Consider the following 20,155-nt stretch of genomic DNA (forward strand, 5'->3'; position numbering starts at 1 on the left):
CTGTGCTGGTAACAAGGCCATTGTAGGCAGTAGTCTGTCTCTTGCACGTGAGCTGCTGCACACTCCAGTCAGCCACCTTGATCTAAATGACTCACCCAGGACTTTCCATCCCTGGAAAGATAGATGAATGCACTGCTAATGCCAAAAGCTTTCTTCCAGCTACTGAAAACCATAACTGTTAATGCATTCATAAAGACTCGTGTGCACAGAAATAAGCAAGCCACAAAACTGTAGAACTGGAGAGACAAAAACATACAGCATTTCAACAAAAACGTGTTGAAGAAAATGCTGTTGTCTGACTTGCATCCCTAGCATCTTTTATGAGTTTTACCATACCATCTATCATCCTTTCCCTGATGAACAGCATTATTTGTATATGGCACACTTAAGGAAGAATTCAAGTTGTATTTATCACTGTGTCAAGAATATTTCTTGATTAATGAATATGTAAAACAGCTGTTATAAGCAAACATTTATCATCTGATTGGAGTGTATTATCATTACAGACCACGATTGCTGCCACTAAGCTAATACTCAACAAGAGTTCTCATGCTACACAAAGAAACATCTAAACAATAACAGCAGCTGAAAATTTTGACACTGGCTTACTGACAATAAGCACAGCAGTTGGTGGCTTTTGTTCAGGAAGGAATATTGTGGAGGGAGAGGGAGCTGTGGGAGACAGAGTTAGTGGCTGGAAGGGAACTGAAGCGGTGCAGGAAGAAGAGTGGTAAAGTCACGTAAATGGAAATAACATTTTACCAAAACAGCAAAACTGCCTCCATCAATTCATTATTTCTTTCATTAAAGAGACATTCCATTTATTTTATTTTTCATTACTGAATTAAGGAGTTATCATTTGCAACACATTTTACAGTATATTTTAATTATACTTGGATGAAATTATTTTTAAAGGGTACTTTTAAAAACTTCTGTTTTGATCTTTATTTCTTTTTTGATTCTTTCAGCAAATAATGTAATTTCACTCTTGGTGCATTAAAGTAACAAATGCCACATAAATATTTAACCCAGATATACAAGCATCTTAAAAAGCATTTTAAAAAGCATTTGCTTTCAAAACATTTTCCCTTTCGGAGCCATATGGAAGAAACATCATAAAGAAACAAATGGATTCAAATGTGGACAACTATTTCAGAAGTGCACGCAACAGCCTATATTATATGATACAACTGATCTTAAAAATGAAAGTGTTTGCATCCCCTGAATTACACACATTTATAACAATAGAAGCCTTTGACTTTAACCTGTCAATTGTGGTGCATTTCCTGGCATTACAGAAGTCAGAGAAGTAGAGAAGGAGCAGTCTTTTAAAGGTCATTAGTACCAGTTTTTAACTACAAAACCACCTGTTTATCTCACTACAAATCTAAATCTTGGCCTACATAGATTAACAAAATGTAAAGGTTTCTCAAGAGCATATATTGATCTTGTTTTGCTGCTAAACAAGCATTTAGCAGCTCTTCTGTTTCCATAACTATCCTGCTTTCCTGTTTTAAAAAAAGTAAAGGGGAGGCAAAACCTGCACTAATTGTCTTCCCTGTCCAACCGTAGATTCTGCCAGAGCTGTATTTCTACCATATTTGAGGACAATTAAGAAAATAAGAGGAGGGACCAAGACATCCTAGGTTTATAGCCGCATACCCTGCTCCTTTGAAAAACGCTCATAGAATTTAAGAATAATGCGCAGAAAGGTTTACTATATCAGTTCATTCAGAACGTCTCCCACTTCGTACTCGTCTTCCTGTGCAATAGGCTATCTGCTGGAAAAGGCAGCGTCCGTAGCCAAAAGCTGTGTGTGGGCTGAAAAGCTGTAGGAGGAAAAAGAATGCAACAAAGCCCTGAGATTAATGACTTCGCACATGCAACCCTTGTGGTGCGGCCCAGAACTGCACGTACCCATCCCACCCCAAAATGCACAGTATCAGTGTCACCATCATATGATTTCCTTCCTCCTTCAGCAAAGATTAGCATACAGATATATTTGATGTCCTTGGCAATGCCTCACAATGGGATAAAAATCACCCTTATAGCCCTCTTTCACATACAGAGATTTTCAAGAACATAGCCCGTGGGTCCTATGCTTCTCCTTACATACTTTAGAGAAAGATGGGATTTAGAAAAGGTTGTTCTGTGCAGAGTTCCCCACAACTTTTGATATCTTTGCATCATTTCTTCCTTCCCTGTACCTCCCCTTATTTGATGATATGGCTTACAGGGTTCAAGATGCAGTTCAAAGTTGCTGTAACTGCTCTGCGATGATTTCCAGTCATCAAAAAGAAAACAACACAAAGAAAAGCCACTAATTATGTTGGTTAGTCCTCTTACATGTTCTCTCTAGATGCACAAGGGTAACTGGATCAACATCTGTTAGAATAAGAATAATCATCTGTAAATTAGCACGTTTTTCTCTGAAAAGACAGATCACCTGGGACAGTTCAAAGGGCTTACAAATCTGAACTAAAACTTGCAGTAAACAAGCAAAATAAAAGAGGTAATATTTCATTTTTAAAGGTGCCAAATATTCAGACAGCTCAAAGCTAGCTAGCACCACAGATGCGTGTGCCTGCTTTGAAATCTAGCCACCAAACCAGTGGTGATCTGCCAGTGGTCACCCTTGAAGGGCTGTCTGGGTTTGCAACTGCTCCCAAGGACAGCAACACTATTTAAGGGGCAGACTTTTTTCTGCTAGACCAGTATGTCAACTTAAGCATGATTTTACTACAGTCTATAGTCATTTAAGAAGAGTATCAACCTATATAGAAAAATCATCTTGTTCATTACATGGTGGCTACATTACAGCTATGACTTCTATACTTTAATGTGCGGACAAAAGGAAAGGGTCAACACCAGAGCCAAGGATGAGAAGAAACACTGTGAATTTACTTCAAGGATTTTATTATAATCCTTTCAAATGTTTGCCATGATCTATGTGTTAATAGCACATATACACAGCTGCTGCCTCAAGTAACCTGTCCCCTATGTCCTCAGCCAATATGGAAAAAAAAAAACCCAGCTGTAACAGTCCTGACCTCCCCCTACAAATTCTTCTGTTTGCTTCCTCACTCCAGACTTGGGCTGACAGCGCTCTCCTTTGCTATCGCCTCTCACAGCAGCATGGTTGAACCACCAGACAACTGACAGGATTTGTTTCAGTGCACTGAACCTACCTTGCTTCACTCCAGTCCAACAGGATCTCAGCACCTAGCACCAGTGTTACATACCCATCACATTAAATCCTATATGCCAAACCATTATTACCAGTCAGCCTGCTCATAACACCAAAGCCAAAAGTAGCAATATTGCACGACCTGTGTTGGTATTGCTGGGGAGAAGATCCGAACACAGCATCTTCCTGGGGGCTTTCTTTCTCTGTTTTCAATGTAATACATTTTCTTCAGATATTAGTTGCACAAAAAAAATATTCAGATGCCCTCCTTCTCTACCCCTTGACATCTGCCAAGCACCATTTGATAGTATTTTTTATTCTGGAGTTGCAGAGAACAGAAGTGAGTTTGAGGAAGTTTATTTTCAACCATTCACTTCTGCATTAACCAACTGGGCCAACTCAGACTTCACCCAGTTGCCTCACTCTGTCTGCAAACGGCATCTTGGGTTACAGAATCAGAGTCATTTAGGCTGGAAAAAAACCCTCTAAGATCATCTGGTTCAACTGTTTTATCTCACATCACAGCTGGGGATGATAGAAAACCGTGGAAGGTGTTTTCACACTGATGCAGACCAAGCACATTCCCACCACCTGCTTGGCTTTGGACCCCAACTCCCAGGAAAAAAAAAAATGATTTAAGAAAAAAAAAAAGAGCTAGGCATAGCATATGCTCCAAAAGTTCCCAAAGCAGTTGCTCATTTAGGTCCTTAGCTTTATGGTAAAGCAGTTCTAGAAGTTTAACTCAGCCATCAAATCACTAATTTCCTTCAGAGCACTGCATTTAATCAGTTGGACTATTTGTAATTTACTTTTTACACCTTTGAGCCAAGACCAGTATCTCAGTATGACCAGCACATAAAAAAAAGTTTTAAAGAGTATTTCAATACATGTAAGACAACTCCTGCAGGCAAAGGTCTCACCAACTTCTAAAGAGATTTAGCATCCATGATTACACCCATAAGAATATCTCCATTTAAAAAGTCAGTCATGCAGTTTTAGTTTTTATTAAATTTGCAGTAAGAGAAGAAATGCCAAGAATGGTTCACAGAAGCAGCTGAAATGCTACTAAGGAAAGAAATGACATTGGGATTAATAATTTCAAATATATGTACAGCATTTGAGAGCAGAAGGGCAGTATAAAAATAGATCAAACCCTTTTGACAGGCTCTCGTTTCTTCACACCATTCCAAGTCATGTTGCCTAAACTGGCAAGGTGAATTAAAAAAATTCAGTCCTGCATGAAATATGAAATTTACTCTTTTGCAGAAGACTAGCAAAATATTTACACACAAATTAAGTAAATCCAATGGCATTAAACACACAAGTCAAGCACCTAAGAGCCAAGCCTCAAAAAATAAGAATAAACTTTACAACCAGAAGACTAGAAATTCTTTGTTTTGCTTTGCTTGTTTTTCCAAAAAAAAAAAAAAAAAGCCCTGATTCTCAAATAACCAATGACTTCCATGAAACCTGTGAAAAAGGCAAGTTATAAGAAAATTACACTCATTCAAACCATAGCCTGCATGTCATGCAGATCACATGTCAGTTCTTGTCAGGAAAGCAAACTGCACTCAGAATGAAAGAGTACTAAAAAATTCCATAATGCAGCTACAGAAAAGCTCGATAACGCCCTGCCAATAGATTTTGGAGCAGGAATGTTTGAAGTTATCTTTATGTTCTTTCATTTTTAATTGAAATAAGTTATTGGTCCCTGCAGGTCCTCCCTCAGCAGTGTCCCTATTACGCTGAACAGCCCTGCAGTGCAATGTAAACCCCACTGTAAGTGGTGGTGGGTATACACCCCTGGCTTTTTTGTAGACAAAACTAAACTATTGTGATATGAAAATAACAAAAAAATATTTAACTTCAAGTTAAGTGTTCTCATCCTCCTCTGCAAACACAGAAATATCAATCTGCCCGCTGCTGCAACAGCTGTCAGGATGAAAATCCTATTCCTTCCATAAAATATGAATATGCATCTATGTGATGCCATTGCTGCTCATATACTGCTGGCAAGCATAGCTTACACGCCCTATTTAAATGGAGTTAACCCTAAATAAATCCACAGAATTTACCATCCATTTCCAATTAATGCCAAAATTCTAGAGGAAAATGGTTTTGCTCTTTAGCTATAGTAATGCAATTATATCTGTGCCAAAGTAAACTTTAACAAGGAGTTTAATATCGTGGGAGGAATGTTTCCTGTCATAAGAAGCTCACTTCATGTGACAGTGATGGGCATCCTGTGAAAACCACAGAGCTAGGCAGACTGCAGTTTGAACCCCCAAAAAAATCATTAGCAATCCTAAGTCAACACACTTCTTACCATCTCCCAAACAGAAATTATATTTTAAACCCTAAACACAACACAGCCTCAAAGCTTCGTGTTCGTAATAGCTTCAAGGTGTCAGATATAGCAGCCCTGAATGCCTGACTAGGAATGCTTGTGAATAAAGGAAAAAGACAATATCATTAATATTTTTTAAGAGGAATGCATAAAGCAGTATTTTGAATAACTGAAGTTTCACTCTGTCCATCAATATCAGCAGCTTGAAGCTGACCTTGTTCCTGACCCAGCATCTCCAAACTGTTTGAGGGGTACTTGTAACTGCATCGTAGTTGACAAGCTGAGTTGCAGGGCCATTAGGGACCAGCCCTGTGTCATCTCCTCGAAGCACCAGAACCTGGCTCAGCTTGAAGGGTTTCTCTGCTTCAATTCTCCAGGAGGACAAGACCCTACAAGACTTGTCTATGAATAAAAGAAGTCTGTGATGCTTGTATGCAATTATTTGTATTTCTGCAGGCTACAAAAGTCTTGCTACATTCATTTTAACAAACTCTACTGGATAGTTATGCCTGAAGAGAAATTCCCTGTTAGGAGGAAAAAAAAAAGTTCATCCAACTTCAGTAGCAAATGCAAATAACTAATTAGCCTTATCTCCATTACACTGTCCTGACTTTGCAATACACTTGGCACAGAAGCAAGAATTTGTTTGCCTTGTCCAAATCTTCTCACGTACATACAGAGCCTACAATCAGCAGTCTCTGAATCAAATCTGACTAGTAACGATTTAGCTTGCATGTATACCTATACCCTCTGCACTGCATTTTACGTCCATATTTGTGTATGTCAATTCATCATCACTTCTGATGGGGAAAAGAAACAGGCAGACACATGAAGATGAAAGTTATATCTGACTCAATTTACAGATCAAGATGTATTTGCATACATAAGATAAACAAAAAACTAGCCAGACTCTGTTCATCGCATACACATTATCAGTCCAGTATGAATAAATCTATTATTTTGCCCACAGTATTTTCCCTCCCTCCCCCAAAATAAACAGTGCATGCTTCAACAGTTCACGTCTACGGCCTGTTTTTAACTACAGCTACTTCCTTGGCCAAAATTGGTAAGAATAAAGGAGAGGGAGTTGGACAAAAGGTCTGAGATTATACTGAAACTGAAATATTTATCAGAATAGCTATTACTGGTAAGGAAGATAGTTGTAAAGTCTCATCTGATCCTTAATTGACCTCTGTTTTTAATTGGGAGGGGGGGGGAATAATTAACCTAGAGCTAATTAAGGTCTTGATTCTACAAACCTGCAAGTGCATAATTCTGTTCACATAAGTATTCCTCAGTGAAGTTATGCATGAGCAAATACATTTGTAGCTTCAGGGAATAAACCTTGGATAGCGTAACCTTTTAAAAACTTTTAAGTGGCTGCTTTATAAATATATACAACCCATTTTGGATATTGGGCTTTACCTATAAAATCTTTCTGAATACCAACCGAATTTTGCTTTTGTTTCAGACAGGAACTTTTACATTTGTTACAAAAAGAGGTGGATTTAAAGAACATACATTTTAATTGCGTGCCTTTATGCATACCAGTTCGCGGAACTACGGTCTTTGGCTTAATGACATAAAAATGTAGAGGTTTCTAATAACTTATTTTGACATCAGCACTGGATTAATTTTCAACATGTAATAAAATCAATTTCCAGGGAAAAAAAACTCTAAAGATCAGCATGCGTGCAAGTCCCTGCATACTTGCAGTTCATGTACTGCTTGAAAAACATCCTTCTGGAAGATTTAAACAGAGAACCTACCTTCAGGGTATTCCTCCCTGCACCCACATCGCTACTCCAGTCTTTACTCTTTATTACACTCTGCGGTTTGTGCCCATCTCCTCAAACTTTGCACGCTCTTTGGACCCATACCTGCGGTCCTGTAAGCCACCACAGATGACTATGTATCAACCGTATAGGGCTCAAAATGGTAATTAAGTCTCTGCTGAAAACACCCTCCAGGTTGGGCATTTCACCACTAGATGAGGAAAATAACCCTTTCCGCCTGTTTTCATAAGGAAACGTTCAGACTTGCTTATCTGTGGATAAAGCTGTCTGCCAGTCCCTCGCAAGTTTTGAACCTACTCGCCAATTATAACCAAACCTGACAAAGGTTTAGAGGCCTAAGAAATATTCACTCTGCCAAGTGGCGGAAGAGCAGGCAGCTGGACTGAAAATACAGCCCTGTGGCAAGAAAGGCTGGAGCAGGAACTCACCACTCACCTACCAGGGAACCCAGACTGGAAACGCAATGCATAAGAACGCAGGCTTCCTTTGGTTTTGCTTCCTATCAAAACTCTGCAGCATATGCCATGGATGAGAGCAACCAAAACGTACTGCCTGGGTGCCAGAGACACAGCTCTGCACCTCTGCGTGCACGCTGTCGATGGAAGCATACACGCCTGCTTGTACACACACAATGATGCTCGAACCGATCATAAAGAATAATTGATCACGCAGGAATTTCTTTACAGCTTGATGAGGTGTTGACATTTTATGCAGAGAAAAGTAAACTCGGTAATGTAATGCATGACAAGCCCGGTACAATGTAATCAAACACTACCTTTATAGAGTATTTCAGTTACCTCAAAAATCACTTCCTTATTGAAAAAAAAAAAAAAAAAAGTCCATCCCTTACAGAAACCATAGAGAAATCTTTCTTCCTTTCATACACTCAAAAGAACAAAATTGATAATAAAAAGCATGATCTAATTTTCAGATATCATCAGAATGTCACGATTTGTTGACTTTTTGGAAACCTTATCAGATAGCCCTTGTTACATTTTTGCTACCTCACCAGACACAAAGCAGAAAGAATAAAGCAGTTATTTGCTTATCGGAAGTGAATCCAGTTTGAAACACGCGCTGATGCAGAAACTGGTTTGGCACATGAAAACTTCAGACCAAAAATATTACTTCTAATCATTTTCCTCCTAATTTTGCTTATCAGCAGCCAAATCCTCAGCTCATTCTAAGAATATAAAAATAGTAGCTCATCTCTTAAAAATAAAAAAAAAAATCCAAATGGCAATACGTAAAAAATCATAGAATGACTTGGGTTGAAAGGGACCTCAAAGATCATCTAGTTCCAGCCTGCTGCTATAGACAGGGATGCCACACACTAGATCAGGTTGCTCAGGGCTTCATCTAACCTGGTCTTGCAAATTTAAGTGATGCACACAGAAAAAAAAATATATATTTTAGTTCACTCTACAAAGTACTGCTAACCAATCTACTTTTGTTAAATATTTGCAATATTATGATCTGTATCACTTTGGCACGGATGAGTTGAATACTGATGTGTCTACAAAGCCTATTTAATTTCTTCAGTAGAGCAATGGCAACCAAGAGAACCACATTGGCCTATATGCTATTCTACCCCTGCAACTACCCTACAGTCAGAAGAAACAAGCTGTCACAAGTTTTAGGGAGGCTTTTCTGATTTATTCCATGCTCCACCAAAAGGCTATAAATGACTTTGTCTCTTTGGGACAGAGAGACACACACACACACCCCATCCCACCCCTCACCCCCTAGCCCATTTCATCAGGCACTGTGTATGTAAGACAACGCAGAGCAGTCCCTTCTCCACAGGATTTACACTCTAGGTATCTGCTTTGTAGCCAATGGCAAGCAGTCAGTGGTTAAGAATAGAGCAGCACATAAATGTTCATGTGGAAAAAAAAAACGTTAGTCTTATTTCTCAGGAGTAGTAACACATCATTTCCCACCTGAGCATCAGACTTCCTCTCATTGTTTCCTTGCACCTGGCAACAGATATTATGTCTTACGTATTGAACCTCTTGTTTTCTAAGAAACAATACACACAGAAGAATGACAGAAACAGGCAGGAAAGACGAGACTCTGGGAACCCCCTTTGTGAATCTGTCAGTTTACATTATTACCAATCAAACCTCTTTAAAAGGTTCAAGAGTTTCAAGACCTGAGGGCTTGGTGCTGCAAAGCAAGGAGCACTCTGGCCTCGGCACAGCAAAGCATCCAGCACACACATCACTTTAATTACATGAGCACACCAATTAAAGCAGACCCACTCACACCCTTAAAATTAAGCACGTACTTAAGTGCCAAGTTGAAGCCGGAACATTCAGTATGTTGACCCGTATTATTTCAGTGATGCACACAGACAAACATATAGAGATAAACAACTATCCCAAAGGATAGAGTTTTCCCCCCAGTTGCACAAGTGTCACTCACGAGCAGCTCAGCTGAAGCCAAGCAGGGTAGCAGGCTGCGGGAAGGCACCCAAGGCCCCTAGACTGCATTTGCTGTGATGGGTTCCTTATTTCGAAATAACTGGGCAAGTGTTTCATAACAAAATGGAATTTCAACACGCGAACCAGAGAACTCACGAGCATATTATGAATTCATCATGCCGCTCTAATGGCAGAACGCCGCTTTGGTCTTTCGGTTGCTTTACAAAATAACTTTGAAAGAAATCCACCCCTGTCAGGAAAAGCAAGCAGGAGCGAGTGGTGCTGCCGCTGACAGAGGCGAGCCCATCCTCTGTGGGCAGCCTCACGGCCGCCGCTGTCAAGTCACCGCACGCTGCCTCCACGAGTCAGTCCCTGATGCCTTCAGCACCCTAACTTCGTCACCTCTGTGGTTCAGAGTGAGCCGTTCTCAAAATAAACGATGGCTGCACCCGCCTCCCTTATGATCAGCTTTAAATGAAGCTAAAGAGTGCTTTCCGGGCTGAAAAGGAGAGGACTGAGGAAGCACTGTAAGCTTATGAAACCGTGAGTGGCACGGAGGCGAATAGGGACCAACTCCTCGCTACCTATTGCTATGCAAGATACAGGCGCTATCAAACGGAGGTGTGAGTTTTGACACAGGGCAAAGTTAAAGCCCCCAAATCCTTGCTAGAGCACGCTGCAGATGCTGAAAGTTTACACGGGGTCAAGGGGGCAGTCAGAAGAGTTCGTGAAAAAGGGGAAAAAAAAAAAAAGAAAAAGAAAAAATCAACGAGGGCTGCAAAGACACCAGCCCTTGGGAAGCATCCGAGTTGCAAACGGGAGCACGCTGAGCGCTTTCTGAGGACCCATCCCCACCGCCCGCCCCGTTTCACCCTCTTCTCCATCACCCCCTGCCACGAAGCAAAACAGACCGGCTCCGGGAGCTCGTGGCAGGGCACGATCCGACCAAGCCTCCCGACCCCGGGCAGCCCCCCACTCACCCCGCAGCAGCCTCCCCCTCTCCGCCCGCCTTACCGGGGCTCCCCGTGGCCGCCGCCCGCCTCAGCCGCTCCACTTGGGTTTGGGATTTATTTATTTTTTTGCTGCCGTTCCCCTCCTCTCGCCCTCTCCAGCTCCCACTAGTGAGCGCACAGCCCGCCCGCCCAGCGCCGCCGAGGATCGGCCGCCGCCCCCCCGCGGGCGGCCGGCGCGGAGCCGCCGCCTCCTCCTCAGGGCCCTGCGCGGCCCCGGGGGCTGCGAGAGGGGCGAGGCGACGCCCTGGCCCCCCTCAGTGAGAAACGGAGAGCAGGGGGAACAGCCCCTCCGAAAAGGAGCCGGGCCCCCGCCACTCGCGAGGGCCCACCTGGAGTGTGCTGCGTTCAGTGGGGGCCCCAGCGCGGGGGGGGACATGGAGCTGCTGGAGTGAGGCCAGAGGAGGGCCACGAGGATGATCAAGGGGCTGGAGCACCTCTCCCGTGAGGACAGGCTGAGGGAGCTGGGGTTGCTCAGCCTGGAGAAGGGGAAGGCTCCGGGGAGACCTTATAGTGGTTTTCCAGTACCTAGAAGGGGCCTACAGGAAAGCTGGGGAGGGACTCTGTCAGGGGGTGTAGCGATAGGTCAAGGAGTAATGTCTTTAAACTAAAAGAGGGTAGATTTAGATTAGATATTAGGAAGAAATTCATGACTCAGAAGGTGGTGAAGCAGTTGAACAAGTTACACAGTGAAGCTGTGGATGCCCCATCCCTGGAAGTGTTCAAGGCCAGGCTGCATGGGGCTTTGGGCAACGTGGCCCAGTGGAACCTGTGCCTGCCCATGACAGAGAGTTGGAACTGGATGGTCTTTAAGGTTCCTTCCAACCCAAACTGTCCTGTGTGTTGTGTGGAATTTATAGCATCAGCAGTAATTTATTGCTAAGCGTAGGCTGTACCAGTCCCCACTGTAGATGTTCCTGCTGTAAGTCATACCACACCTCACAAGCAGTCAGCACTGTCCCACAGCACCTTACAGGCACAACGGTAAAAATTCAGCCCAGAGCGTTCGACCTCAGTACTATTTTACTACAGCTTCCCCATTTGCTGCAATTGATCAGTAAGTGATCAACAGCTCTGGTTATCATATTAAAAGTTTCTGAGCACAATTTAGTCTGTTATAACACATGATAAAGTTTGCAACTTCGGAGAAAAAGGTGAATTCAGAATGGGAACACTTGACATGCAACTACAGTAATGTTTTACTGTGCATCAGGGGCACACTTTGAAGCAAGCTGTGGAGCGATCCCAGCACACAGGCTGCAAGCAGTAAGCCAGAAAAGCATCCCAGGGGCACAGCTAACAGGCTTTGGGTCCCACCTGCACCCCGTGTGCCAGGCTAGGCTGAAGCCAGGTTGAGTGCCTTGGTCTGAACGCTAAGCCCTCAGCACCAGCCAGTTCAGACTGCAGATCTCCTGGGCCACGCTCACTGATAGTGCAGACACACATTACCCTAGCCTCGTAGATAGCTTCTATTTCCCACACTTAGAGGAGTTAATATTCTCCCTCAGTTTCTGAGAGGATTAATATGTTCATATCCACAGAAGCTAGTCCATTCCCCTCTGGCTCAGGGCATTTAACTTAAAGACAGAAAAGACTGCACTAATGTTTTAAGGCAGCTACGTGGAAGAACGAGCAAAGTAGCTCCAGTGAGGGAGGAGAGCTGCTTTCACTGCACCTTTGTGTTCTTAGGCCCAAACCTCAGTGTCGCAAAGATCCAACACTGTAGACATTCTTTCTATTTTTCACACACCTCAGTCAAAACCAGAGCCAGAAGGGATGAAATACTGAAAGAAATACTTATTGCTAGCTGAGACAAGAGATGAAAACAGTGGAAGTCTAAGGACAAAGCCTGCTTCAGTGATATTTCTGAACAGCTATTTTGTGAAACCTGTATATAAAAGTTATTGTTGCGCACTTCATGACCCACACTTTTTTGGTCTGTAACTTAGCCTCTGCTCATTATAATACAGATATATTGTCTATTGTGAGCCTAAAGTTTCTCTCTGAGATGGCACTACTTCTTAATTGGTTTCCCCTTTTCTGTTTGCCTCCTGCAGACAAACAAGGGAAGACAGAGACAAATAGAAGCAGTTGCTCTTCTAGAAAACAGCTGAATAACTTCCCCATGGTGCACTGGCAAGAGAAACCTAGAAAACAGATCTCAAAGTGGGGAAAAACTCAGGAAGTAATAAAGAGAGATTAAAGGGGACAGGAGACAAAAATAAATAGAAAAGGAACAAAAGGTAGGTTTAACAGAACTGGAAAGTGCTGTAAAGTGAAATAGTTGGCAATGAGAAAAGAGGTGTTATGAACACCTTTGCTTCACACTGGAAGAACTGAGAGACTGAAAACTGTGGTTTTCTTTGAAGCACAAAAATAATTAGATATCTTGAGCATAAGAGAGTCAAGGGTTTGTGCTATACTGCTACAATGCCAGTGTGCAGCCAAAAAAGAGCAAGACTTGCTTACCAATTTCCTTGAAAACATACAGCAGCTCTTCAAAGAGGCATGCCCTTCAGAGCTGCTGTGAATCAGCAGCCACAGAAGCTATTCAGCCCTAGACTGAGCTCTAATGAAAGCATGAGCTTCCTCTTCACAACCTCCAACTAATCTTTTCTAAATGGATCACTTCAGCCACCATTCTTTAACTCCTAATTACATGAGACCTCATTAAAACAACACTTGAATGAAGATGCTCAAAATATTGAGCTCACAGTGATGATACTGTATGTAGTATTTCCAAATGAGACTGTTTGAGGTTGCCGGGTAATTGCCTAAATCTTCTATCATTGCTAAGGTAAACAGATGAAACCACAAAAATGCTCAAGCCTCCTGGCAAAGTTTTCAGCATGCTTTCACCTTCCTGACCTCAAAGCGCTGAGCACTACATTATTGCTCTGCAATTCCTTTGGATGCTGTATGTTGTCAGTGGAGGAGATCTCCCACAAAACACATGCAAATAAGCTATCCAGTGGTAAAACAAATATTGTGTGATCTCTTCACTTTTTGTCTGTGTTCAGGCAAGACGACATAATCCTTTCCGTTCTAGAAGCTAATGCTGTGCCTCTTTCCCATACACTAGTGTTCTCTCTGTCTTGCGAAGAGCTACATAGTAAACAGAATTCTGCTTGTAAAAATAGCCCGATGTATTTCACAAAGGGTAATCACATGCAAACACTTTATTCCTATGTTCCCAACATTGTTTTTCCTGCCCAACCAAAGTTGGAGGTTTCAGTAATGCAGGAAGAAACAATGTTACCATGCCAGATTAACTAGACTTTGCTCTTTACTGTGCAGACAGAAGCATACGATATTTCATGGCTTTCTTACAGTTCTGTAACATGATTACATCCCATCTTCAAAAGTCAATACCAAACTTCATTTGTCTTTGTTTACTCACAGATTATAGCTGATGGCTCTCTACCGTCTGTTTGCTGGAGGTATAGTGTCTGAAGTGCAGTGCTGTGATTTTCAAATCCACCCTTTAACTGTGACAGCCATATATCAAAATCCTCCATCAGCCAGCCAGAAAATGACTCAAGAAAAAGGCAGTTGCCATATTCTTTTTGTCAGAAATGATTTTGTTGAGCAGGTATACTGATCACCTCCCCAATATTTATTTATTTTTTTTTTAAATAAGCATACTACAAGTAAAACATTTTAACAACCAAGAGTTGATCCACATGTAATCTGTAGACTCAAGTTGTGCTTATTTGTATTCAGCAGTTTTATTTTGTATTTGCTGTGCAAACTTTACAAGGTCAGGGTAAAACATGCCTCTTGTTACCTCCCTCTGCCACACAAAGCATATGCACATGTATGTGTTTGAATATGTATTACAGCAGTATAGTACTGAAAAACCCATCTCAATAAAAGGAGAGGAAAAGAAGAAAGGGTACATGCTTCCCATGTGAAATGGTAATTGTGAGAGGGACGGAGAATTGGAAAGAACATAAAAGGCACTGTATTTGAACAGAATTATTTAAGACAGCAGTTCCCAAACTGAGATCCAGGGACTAACTCCCTCCTGGGGAGAGCAGCTGGCTGCCTGCCTCAGCATCTTCTACCAGCAAGAGGAGCCAGCAGTCAGCCATAACATCCTCTGCAAGTTTCAATGTGCCGGGCTCCTCTCCTTACAGATTTCTGGCACTCACAGTTCTTATTGATTTAAACGGGGATTGAAAGCCTTCAGAACTGAAGGCTAGACCTCTTCACTAAAGAAGAAAGCTTGCAGCGTAGAAGCCTTTAGAGGAACTTTAAAAGAATAAAAACAAATGCTTGTCTCTAGGACAATAGCAGCAGGGAAGAATGCTCTCAGATGAAAAATAAATCTGTTGCCTATAACGTTTTTAGCTTCAGTTAAGATACTCAGTCTTCAACTGGAGACAAAATACCGTGGATGTGGGGCACATCCCAGAGCACCTAGGTACACGTTGCCTTGCTGATCGAAGCTGTGCACCCAGGTCCAGCAAATTTGCTGTTCACGTGCCTAAGAGCTCCAAAGAATGGGAATTCAGACTCAGTTTTTTGGTGGATTTTGTTATTGTTTTTCCAACCTTCAGCAGTATTTTATAGCTTCTGCCCTATGAACCACTAACTATTTTTATAATATGGATTAATTCCTTTTCCAGTTTAAAGAAACAGCTGAGATAGCAAACTTGAACAATTTCATATTCTGAACTCTAATTAGCTTAATGTAATGTTATTTGTTCAGGAGTGCTGGTCCTTTAGTCAAGTTTCAGCATAATCCCAACATAATCCCTGATTTTTTTTCCACCTTTTACATCTCATACTACTTTGAAATATTTTTAAAGGTTTTGATCTATTGAACACTTACTATAAGGCTTGTTTAGTGCTACAGTATTTTCTTTGATCATTTCTTTGAAACTTAATCCAACAGGTGTTATTTTAATTAAAAACAAGTCTGTCATCATTCTTTTATAATAGTAATTTTGTTTCACTACTATGGGCTATATTTTATGTATTTTCTTCTTACAGCTCCTTAATTTAGGACTTGCATAGTGTGGCATATTTACTGCTTGTTATTCCTAAATAGGGTATAGATAGAAATATTCTAATTCTTCCTATACTGTAATGTTATTTAATATTAGTGGAATTCCCTCTTGGATTTAAACCCTTGAAAAGGGATGAGCTTTCTGGAGAGCATGAACTGACTGATTTAATGCAATAACAGCAGTTCTCCCTAAATGCAGCTGTATAGTCACAGGGGATGAAATTCAACCTTGTGCAGAATGCCGGTAAAAGATCTAAGTATTCCTCAAGACATCAGAATAAGGATATAGGCTTGGTCTTGAGTCAGCAAAAGGAAATTCTTGGAACAAAACTGTCTTAGTTATTTACTGTTATCCAGAGCCAAGGAGAGGGGAGGAGACCCTGATGGAAGTACAGGGAAAAATCAACAGAGTCTGCATAGAAAGATGCATTTCCTTTTTGAATTCTTCCTTTGGGCTTGTTTTGCCTTTTCTAAGTGTGTCACTCTTGATCTGGAGAACAGGGGTAGAAAAAGAGTTGGTTTCTACACCAGTGACCCACCCACCGCAGAGAGGTCCCATGCTGGGAGGCTGTTACATTCTTCCAGAGGAAAGGAATGGGGACTTTGTTTTAAATTCTGTTTCCTTCTATTTGTGGGTACCCATTTCACCAACCACAGGCCCAACTGTACAGTACATTTCTCCTATATCCACAGTGGAATATGTAAAAATACAAATGACATTAATCATCTCATAAAAGGATCCTTTTCATTTGTTCAGTGTTGTTTGGTGTGGAAAGCAAAGAGAAACAAGCCATGGAAAACAAAAGAAAGCTGACATGTAGAACATTGCATGTCAGGGATAAAGCCTCACTATGAGCCAGGGAATTGTCATCATGCAGGAGTTACATCAGACTATAACCATCTCCAGCACTATTTCACTAGCTCTCCCCACACACATCATTGCTGCATGGTTATCTGTCAGTCAAACAACTCTAAAAATAACAGCCAAATACCCTTGTATTTATGACAATCCTTCCCTTCCTCTATGTGCTATGCTTTCAAGATCTGCCATGTCACATAATCCATTGGACTGCTGCTCTCTTTTCAAACGCAGAGATGACTTCCAGTGTTTTAGTCTCCTGGCTTTCTCCTGGTGAGGCTCCGAGGAGCCAGCCCTTTGATGAGTTAATGACAGAGCATTGCATCAGGTGAATCCCAATGGATACAACATCCGGAAAAGAAGAAAGGTCCTTTGTCTTGAGCTCGTTCTAGAAATTAGAAAATTCTTGGCAAGAAAACATTTTGAACAGCTTATGAATGTATGCAGGAATCACTCACCAGATCCCCTGCCCTCCACCCCCCAGCTCTACCATGTCTTCATACTCTGATTTAAGACATTTATTATTTTATATCCTCCCAATACACACAATGGCTGTGTGATTAGCTGGTTATTGAACCTTTGGAAAGCTAGTCATGTGGGCCAAATCCTGCTATTGCAGTTTTTCTTCTAAAACAAACAAATCTAATAAAGAAACTTAAACCTTTGTATTGCTATTAAGAGGAAAGAGAAAACTTAAACATATTATCAGCCATAAAAACAGTAACCAAACAACCCAGAGGTAAATACTGGAGAGAAAAAAAAAAAAAAGAAATTGTATATAAGCAGTGACTTATCTTTGTATCTGATTACAGTAAAAGATACCAAGAAAAAGTCATTTGAGGAAAGGACTCTTCTCCCCAACGGATGCCCTCAGAGGCTAGAGAGATTGTCTTTCCTTCTCTGGCCCAGTCCGTCCAGCTATTCCATAAAAAGCAGAACGATCTTAAAAGAACAAAGGCCAGTTTCCCCACCCTACCCAGAGTTCTCACAGGAGAGATCCTTGGCTTCCCAGTGACATCTTTTATCCCCCCAAGCACTCTCACAGAATATGCTGCAGCTCCAATGCAGAGACTCCCACGGCATTTTGTTTCTTATAAGGGCTACTGGAAAGAGAACCACATGTCCCAGCCATGTTGTTAGGGCACCGCTTGGGTTTAGGAGTTTCATTGTCAGAAGAAAATAGGAAACTGAAATAGCTTGCATCTACCAGAAGCTGTGCTATGAAATTTCTTCAAATCCAGGACCACAAAGCAATTAGTTTCTTCAAGCCACTTTATACTTATTAGTATAGGTAAGAGTTGGGAGAAGAAACACTGAAATACTTGAAACAAGGAGACTCTATGCAGAAACTGGATTACAGTTATTTTCCTGCTGTGTTCCAGTGCCAAGACCAAAAAAAGGAAGGACATCTGTCTGGTGGAAAATAAAGTGGGATTTTTTAAATCCCCATTTTAGTGCTTAACTATAAAGCTACTAATTATGAAATAAGAGCCATCTATTATTAGAACGTAATGAAACTGAAAATTGTCTCCTTATATTGCCAAGATGTCAAGAGTAAAATCCCCCCAAAGCCAATGTATTCTCCAGCCACCAACCCAAAACAGTTTAGCAGAGCTGGATAAAGCTGCAGATCTCTGTACACTTGCTGCACATATTCTAGCAGTCCCTGTTAGTAAATGCTTGCACTGATCTCTTTTTTAATGGATCAGGTATCTCTAAAATCTGTGCACAGATTACAGCATATTGTATCTTTGTATGTTGTGGCACTGCACTGGAATCAGAGCAGAAGAAGAGGGAAGGAGCTGCCCCTCTAGGAACCACTTTTCCAGCAGTAAGTCATTTCCTTGCATGCTCTTCGGTCTAGATGCGTTCATCCTCTGCTCTCCTTCGTTCTGAAGGATCTGTTTCACCTTGCACAGCTTTCCCCAGATCCTAATGGCCACATCTAATATCTTCCCCTGGGTCTGGGAGAAGATGCGCATCAGGGAAACATTTCTCTCTTCCCCTGCCTCCAATATGGTAGCATCACCTAAATCTGATATTCATTCTGTTTTGTTTAAGACAAATTTTGTGAAGACTTTTTTTTTTTTTTAATCAAAACTGGCAAATGTTCATGCACACTACCTATAAGCAATTAGGTGGAATTCTGCCTTCACAGGAGCATAGTACAGAGAGAGATCTACCACTAGTAAAATACAGCTATTTCTGCATTAGATTTATAGAAATCCTTTAAACCTTTTCCTATTACTGTTATTGTAACAATAAAAGCAGCAGCACACAAGGAAACGTCCCTTTTATCTCCATCCATCATATGGATAGAATATATAAGATCTCTATATTTAACTTCCAGTTCCCTGGGTGAAAAAGCAGTTATACGGTAGAGCACCAGCTCCTGCCAATTCTGGAGAACATTTTACAATACTGAAAGGCATCCTACAAAACCCTTTCTGCTCAGACCTTCGTAGACAGTATATTCTATGTCGGAGCAATCACATTATCAGTTAGGTACCAGACAGAAAGTTGAGAGCAGCATCCAAGTCCCACTGAAGCCCTCTTTGGGGAATTCAAGTGGAAAGGAAGCAGCCAAAAGGGCTGGCATGAGTATGCTTCACTGGACCCATTTGAGAAAGCACTCCTCCCAAGAGGTAAAGCCCAGCAGGTACAAGTATTGAGCACAAGAAAAGATTGCCCTGTTGACTTTGTTGTGCCCTTCACTGACTCCCACAGACTTTAGTTTTACTGCTGAGAACAAGTATACTTCTTGGAGAAAAAATTAAGTTTAGGAAGGTGCTCTAGAGGAAAAAAATGTCTTCTACCCTGCAACTACAGTATTTAGGGTTTTTTGTTTGTTTTGTGTGTGTTTTTGTTTAAAAAAAATCTAATTGTTCATTGTTAACACCTCAATGCTTTAAATAATACAGGCAAACAGGGTTGTAAATCCAGAGATATGAATCCATACTATGTGAATTCTATTTTAATTTTTAAAGTAACAGAAGAAAGCCCAAACCATTATTTGAAAACAAAACAAAAAAGATTACTTAAATGGAAGTTTAAGGCCTCTCTTATTGAAAATCCCAGCATTCCTCCAGTACTTACAACTACCACGACATAGGAACACTACTAGTCCTTTGAGATGCCCTGTAAAGGCAGTGGCACATTACAGAGAAAGCATTTGAAAATATGCAGCTTTATTTTTCCAAGGTGCATCTGGTTTTAACTTTTTATCTCCGGATTAGGGAAAGCTACATATCGCAATATTAAATGCTTTTAGTGAACAGTATTAAAGAAAGAAAGCAAAAAATAAATTACTGCATGAATATCTCAGCCATAAAACCTAAAGTGGTTGCTATTGCATCTCAGCTCACCGCCAGATGCAGTCAGCAACGGGTAAATGCTCAACTCCTATAACTCTTTGATTACAAGCCCTTACATTCTTTCTGAGTGAGGTGGTATGCCATTGGAGTAGCTGTTTTTTTTCCTCTCTTTGCAATTGTTATTTTCCAAACATAGGCTTTC

At 41.2% G+C, this 20,155-nt stretch overlaps 1 protein-coding gene across 9 annotated transcripts in view; it reads right to left on the reverse strand.

Annotated features, from left to right (window-relative positions):
* The window catches only part of BMPR1B (bone morphogenetic protein receptor type 1B), a 261,476-nt gene that overhangs the window by 239,919 nt on the left and 1,402 nt on the right, over window positions 1-20,155 (reverse strand). For 3 of the 9 annotated variants that reach the window (XM_080591073.1, XM_080591076.1, XM_080591063.1), the window contains exon 1: window positions 10,771-10,916. The exons of 2 other annotated variants lie outside the window; for them this stretch is intronic. The gene's annotated coding sequence lies outside the window, so the exon portion shown is untranslated. Of the gene's footprint in view, window positions 1-10,770; window positions 10,917-20,155 lie in introns of those variants that run through there. 4 more of the 9 variants (XM_080591069.1, XM_080591068.1, XM_080591078.1 and 1 more) reach the window with 3 other exon arrangements.

This window comes from Anser brachyrhynchus, assembly GCF_964034855.1.
Source record: "Anser brachyrhynchus genome assembly, chromosome: 4".
NCBI lineage: Eukaryota > Metazoa > Chordata > Aves > Anseriformes > Anatidae > Anser > Anser brachyrhynchus.